Raw genomic sequence first — 7254 nt, 5'->3', positions numbered from 1 at the left:
TCACTGGAGGAGGTGTGGCTCCACTGGAGGAGGTGTGGCCTTGCTTGCTTGGCCTTGCTGGAGGAAGTGTGTCACTAGGGATGTGCTTGGAGGTTTCAAAAGCCTAGGCCAAACTCAGTCAGTCTCTCTCTCTCTCTCTCTCTCTCTCTCTCTCTCTCTCTCTCTCTCTCTCTCCCCTTGCTGTAAACTCTGTTTGATGTAAAACTCTGCTACATCTTCAGCACCATGTCTGCTTGCGTGCTGCCTTGCTCCCCCCACCACGATAACATAGTAAACCTCTGAAAACTAGTCCCCAGTTAAACGCTTCCTTTCATAAGAGTTAACTTGGTCATGATGTGTGGCCCTCCCTTCTCCCAGGATCTTGGTCACCAGCTTGCAAGGACAAAGGGAGCAGAGGCAGGAGCAGGGCGTGGAAGTGCACCTCTTTAATCCCAGCGCTTGGAAGGCGGAGGCAGGTGGAGTTCTATGAGTCTGAGGCCAGTCTGGTCTACATAAGCAAGTCCAGGGCAGCCAGGGTTCTGTTACCACAGAAACCCAGCGTTGAAAAACTAAGGTTTTAAAAAAACCAAAACACTATTGTGTAGAGACTTCAAACTTGGAGAACATATGTACAACAGCCACCTAACATTTAGAATGTGTAAGATACCTCAGGAAGTTAAATGTGTCCGTTAAAAAAAGGAATGATGGGGGTTGGGGATTTAGCTCAGTGGTAGAGCGCTTGCCTATAAGCACAAGGCCCTGGGTTCAGTCTCCAGCTCCGAAAAAAAGAAAAAAAAAAAAAAAAAAAAAAAAAAAAAAAATGATGGCTCAGGACTCCTGGTGAGCCCCAATTGAGGGCAGGGGTTGAAAAGAGAATTGGTAAGCAGGGAGTGGCCTGGCTTCCAGGACTTACAGAGACCTAGGGTCATCCTAAAGCTGGAAGTCTTTCACCTTTGCAGATGAGGACCTTTTCCCCAGCAGAAGGGACTCAGCCACGCCCAGCCTCCCTCCTCCCCTGTGCTAATTAGGTGATCAGTGAGGAGCCTAGGTGGGCCTGATGCTAATCATCAGGCTTCGTAAGCATTGGGAGGAGTCCTGCGGCTGCCCTGCTCGTGGCCAGCAGGATGTGGAGAACCACAGAGACAACAGAACTTCAAACTAAAGCTAGGAGTGGTGATGGGCCCCGCCTTCCACTCTCCCTAATCATCACCGGCCTGAATCCCACAGTTGGCCCCAAACTTAGAATCCTCCTGCCTCAGGAAGTTGAGTACTGGGATTACAGCCATCACACACAGTACACTTCTTTATTAATGTATTTAATTACATGATTGAATGACATCTCTAGGAGCCAGTAGTAACAGATATAAATGATACTTCCTGTTGTTTCCAACCAACGTTGTATGATATTTCTTTAAAACGTGCTGATTTATTGGGGGCAAAAATCACAAGTACTGTTTTTGTCTAATGAGTGATAAATTCATCACTCAAGGGCGTGTTAAATTTCAGTTGGAGTCGCCAGATCTAATTGTGCAGACAGAGGCAGGTGGAGCTCTAGGAGTTTGAGACCAGCCTGATCTACAGAGCAAATTCCAGCACAGCCAGAGCTACACAGAGAAACCTTGTCTTGAAAAAACCCAAAACCAAAACAAAGCAAAACATTTCAGTTGGAGGGGAGTGAAAAATCTAAGGTTCAGAACCCTGCAGTGTAAATAGAGACTACGCCCACTAGGGGGTGCTAATATTGTAGAAAGAGGAGCGTCTGGCTCGCCTCAGACCTCACAGTTTCAGGCCATTTCTGCCCTTAACCTACCTCCAGGCCTTTCCAGGCACACTGTGCTGAAAGGTTTGACTTTGCTGTACTAAGGGGTCTGACGTTCAGCCAGCTGGGCTAACCAGAACACCAAAGAACACGAAAGACTCCGGTTCTGAGCCCAGGCTGTGCCCGGCATCTTTTGATAACTTGATGGACAACCAAGTCTCAGAGGGTGACCTCTGATGAAGTCTGAGGAGGGTCACTAGCCTTCTGGAAAGTTCTTTCCACTATGTTTGGGAGCCCCTCATCGGGGTCAATGGTGGGCAAGTTGTTTCCACCTCGGGTGTGTTGATGTGACAGAGCTACTAAACTCTGTAGCTCGCTCTCTCAGGAGGCGGGTGGGAAGACTCTCTGGAGCTGAGCACAGCAGCAATACAGTTCATCCCCAAATGCAGAATGAGGTCAGCCATCCCCACCCACCCCAGCCCCACCTTGCCAGTACCTCAGTCCCCCACCCCACCCTCACCTCCCCTCCTACTTGCAGCTTTGAAAACACTCGAGAGCTCATGTGATAGGGTGGTCACACCCACAAGGCTGGCAGACAGTGCTTCCCTATCAGGTGAGAGCCATGCTTCAGTAGTCTCCACCAAAGCAGAGCCCAGACAAGCTCTGTTGAGAAACCCAGCCTAGTCACCTCCTTAGTGCACCATCAGCAAGTCGTGGAACCTCTGTGTCTGTTTCCTAAGTCTAAGATGGACAGCGGGACAGTCCTGACCTTATGAGGTTATTATGTTGACAAGACTTGAAAAACAAAGTGCACTCAAAAGGCCGCCCAGTCTACAGGAAGTACCAAATGAGGATCTGCCTGCTGTTGACAACTGTCGGCACACTGTGAAGACGATGAGAATGCGCTTACATCATTCTTCCTCCATGCTTCCTCTTCCCCTCTTCGTGGGTCTCTGCTTTTATCTGAGAAGTTAGCCTCTTTCTCTTTCTTGAAAAGAGAGCCTGTCCTCTGGGTGAGGATGTGGCTCAGTGGAAGAGTACTTACCTAGTATGCATCAAGTGGAAGGGTGCTTACCTAGTATGCATCAAGTGGAAGGGTGCTTACCTAGTATGCATCAAGTGGAAGGGTGCTTACCTAGTATGCATCAAGTGGAAGGGTGCTTACCTAGTACGCATCACCCTCTGATCCCATCACCAGCAGAACAACAGCATCCAAACCATCGAACAAAGAAAACCCCCTTTCGAGCCCAGTGCTGTCCCTCCAGGCTCCACAGGTGCAGTGGGAAAGGGACTGTCTTTTTACATGCACCCAACATAGTGTTACCATTGACACCGTGACTTCCTGTCTTTGTGGAGGGGCTCTGCCAGAGGGCTGAGGATCCAGGCCTGAACTCAATCCCCTGTGTCCAAATGTTGGCTCTGATACTTCGCAGTGTTGAGACTTCAGAGTTCCTTGACACCCCCTTATGACTCAGTTTCCTCCTCTCTGAAATGAGACATTAGAAGCACTATACTGGTGCAGCTCTTAGAACAGGCTGGACACTTAGCCAGGGATCAATGTGTGCTAACTGCTACACTGGCTTCTTGACCACCCCAGGCTGCCCCAGGGTCATAGCCTTTACCTGCCCTGTCCCTGCCGAAGGAAAACTCTTCTCTATTCTCTTCACCTGACTAATACCTTCCCAAACCTCGTTCCAACTTAAGGGTCTTTTCCCCAGTTGTGCCCAGAGTCCCAGCCCCTATAGTCCCTGTACATCTTTTTTTAAGGTTTACATCTATTTTTATCTTCTGTACATGCGTGAGTGTCTGTGAACATGTATGCATATCATTTGTGTGCCTCCTGGCCGTGGAGGCCAAAGAGGCCATTCAGTCCCCTGAAACTGGAGCTATAGGAGGTTGTGAGTCACCATGTGGGTGCTGGGGTCGGAACCCAGGTCCTCTGCATGAGTATCAGGTGCTCTTCACTGCTGAGCTGTCTCCAGCCTCACCTCTCTTCTTGTATTGCTTGTCTGCGTTGCAGTCACACAGATGTTTATGTTGTTGTTTGTTAAATGTCTGCCTTTCCCACTGGGCTTATAGCCTGATGTGTCCACAATCGTGTCCACCCAGTTCTGTGTCTTTGAAGCCCGACATGCCGAAGAAGTCTATAAATGTCTGCACCCTAAATAGACCACAAAGGCTTACAAACTGCACGAGCCTGGGCGGGAAGCATCTGGAACTGAGGTTCGAATGGCAGCAATGGGGAATCTGGACAGTCACAGTCACGGTTTTCCAGTCCCTTCCCTTGTGGATGGACTCCGGTCCCTCAGCTGCCCTTTTTAGATCAGAGGGTCTGGGAGAGAATTCTTGAACATCTGACTCCTTGCTCCGGGTGACCAGATGGCTCAGGGATGTCAACTGGCCAACGTGATGGAATGCATGAGGAGGATGGGCAACACTCCGGTCTGTGTCTACTAGCACAGTTAAATTCCAGGAATACCAGTGAGGGGATCAGGCCATGTCATACCTGCCTTGCAAGACAAACAAGCCAAAAGTTGAGGGGACGGGGGTGGGGTGGGGGATATGCTATAACTGCACGAGAAAGGAAGGGCCAGATGTACAAACCGGAAAATGCCTCAATGCAGGTGGAGTTGAATGTAGTGAGCTGAGCTCTGTGGACAAGCCTCTGCCTGCCAGCATGTCAGAGCCGTGTCCGTAGGCTCTGGGCTCACTAGGTTTACTCCTCAAAAGACCCGGCAAGAATAGCTTGTGATTGACATACTGAGCAGGTAAAATACAGGTAATTCTCCCAGGCCAGGGCCCTGGCCCCAGTTACTAAAATCAGGACTATGTCTGTGCTGATTTACTCTCCAGCTGGGCTTTGCTAACAGCCTCCAGGAGACCGGCGGAGTGTGTGTGAGATTGACAAGAAAGGCCAGCCTCCTTTGGGTCTCCCTTCTTGGACAAAGGGCAAACAGGAGGGGAAAGATTCAGAGAAAGAAGTCCTCCTTCTTCTGGAACCCTCTTTGAGTGCCAGCTCTAGTCCTAAACAAGTGTATTTGTGTAGGCTAGAAAGAAACTAAATGCCTTTTGCAAGTCCAGCTCTGAGCAGAGCAAATGGCACCCTTGCTAGGAACGCCCAAGCAATTTTAATCCTGGACTACTAGTGCCCAACCGAGAGCCTATTGTTCAACTGGAAATTTGTGGGGAAGTGGTTTTGGCTGCCACAGTATTGGGAGTAGGGGTCACCATGTTTATTTAGTAGCCCTGGACAATAAGTGCCAGGTGCCTACAGTGTGTGGTGTGTAGGACAGTCACATACAACCGAGCTGTACAGGCTTCTCCCCGTATCTCTCTAAATACTTCATTAAACATCATGCAGATAAAAAAGAAAAAGAAAAAAATCATCCATAGGCAAAGCTCAACCTTGCTTTGTCTTGGGACATTTATTTTTATTTGACCAAACACTGTGACCACTTATGGCTATAAGTGGCACTGTGAGTAGCTTATGGCAATGCTACTCAAGGGGGTTAGATCACATCCCTACCAGACATTGTCGCTGTGGTCTCCCTGGTCATCCCACTCACGGAAGAAAGTATTTACCCACTTTGTTAGGCCATCTTCTGTCCTTATGCCCAGGCGCTTACATAAGCTTTCACTGAGTGTGCCTTTTTCTCATACCGATAGCAAGACATTTTAGTTGATATAGAAGAGGAAGATAGAAATGTCGGGAGGCTATATCATCTATCAATTTTATTTGAGGATGATCAAGGGGTGTCATAGCTATTTATAAAATGACAGGTAACTGTGGGAGAACTCCAGTGTGGGCAGCTGCACCATTCTTGCGTGGTAGCATAAGGAAGCCATAGCGGTGAGCTCTATCTACGCTGTAAACTCTTGATCTGTAGACTGGTTTTCTCTGCATTTAACACAACTTTTTCCAGCTAATGACACTTGTTAGAGAAAGTATATTGCTGCCATGTATAACTTACAGATGACCCACAACTACAGCACTGGGAAATCACCCATGTCATTTACCAAAGCCCACAGTTTACTGGTGCAGGACCTGGGTAGGAGGAGAGGGAATGGGGGGGGGGGCATCTTTGTTGCCCGAGGTGGTGTGCCTGCGCCACCTAGTGGATTGAGGGGATGCCGCCTGAGATCTTTGCAGATGACAACCCCACAGCATGATTTTACATATATTAATTCATGTTTTACAACATCTTTAGGGCATAGACACTCCTCATGTCTCACGGGAGGAAACTAAGGCACAAAGAAGATGAGTGTTTTGAGTAAGTTCGAGGAGCTAGTGAGAGGCAAGGCTGGGATTTGAAGCCACACGGCAAGGATTCTACACTTGCTGGCCACAAACATGACTGTGGACTTGCACATGGCTGCTGTCCTCGGAATCACTACTGATTCAAAGACAGTACTGAGTCTGCAGAGAGCCCCTCCAGCCATCTGTGTCCGTGCAGTAGAAGAGCAAAGACAGAAATAACAGAGACTCCATAGCTGGGTCTTAGAATCTGATTTGGTGGGGAAGTCTCAGCTTTCGTTGGCCCTGGAAATCTATGCGCTACATTGCACCGAGGTTCTTTCCTTCTTCTAGAGGATCATGGGACTCTGGGATGGCAAAAACCCACCAATTATGCTGTAGGGTTCATGGGTCTGAGCCTGCATCCCTTCTGGGTAGCCTGTGCTTATCCTAGGACCTGGTATGGATGAAACAGAGTAAGTATTATTTAACATCTATACTGAGATATAATTCATATACGACCCTACTTATCCACTGAACGTGTTCAATTCACTGGCGTTCAGTACAGTCACAGAAAGGTGCAACCATCCTGAAAACTGCTTCAGAGCAAACATCATTCCCATTAGTGGCCCTTTCCCATTTCCTTCTATCAGTTCCTTTCCTAAGCAACTGCTAATCCAGTTTCTTTGTCTGTCAATCTGCCTATTCTTTTATAAACAGGACCATATAATATACATGTGGTCTTCTGTGACCAGCCTCTTCCGCTCAGGGTAAAGTTTCATGTGGCATACATCAACCCTTCATTTTGTTTCGTAGCTGAATAATGCACCATTGTATGGTTATCTGATGCTTTCACTTCGTTATTTTCTTGCTGGTTGCTTGAGTTGTGTTGAGGTTATGGATAACACAGTTACAAACATTTGTGTGCATGTTCTGTGTGGATGCGTTCTTATTTCTCTTGGGTATATCCCTAACCTGAAACTACTGAGTCATGGGGTACCCTCCCTCCCCCATTTTCTGAGAAACTGCTGGTCTGTTTTGTGGTCCTACTACTCATTAAGGCAGCGGTCCTCAACCTTCCCAATGCTCTAACCCTTTACTACATTTTCTCATGTCGTGGTAACCCCAACCATAACATTATTTTCATTGCTACTTCATAACTGTAATCTTGCTACTGCTAGAATCATAAGGTAAATATCTGTGTTTTCCCATGGTCTTAGGCCACCCCTGTGAAAGGATCATTCAACTCCCCCAAGGGGTTGAGACCCACCCATTGAGAACC

The sequence above is a fragment of the Rattus rattus genome, chromosome 9, assembly GCF_011064425.1.
Source record: "Rattus rattus isolate New Zealand chromosome 9, Rrattus_CSIRO_v1, whole genome shotgun sequence".
NCBI lineage: Eukaryota > Metazoa > Chordata > Mammalia > Rodentia > Muridae > Rattus > Rattus rattus.
Note: the sequence above shows the minus strand (reverse complement) of the source record.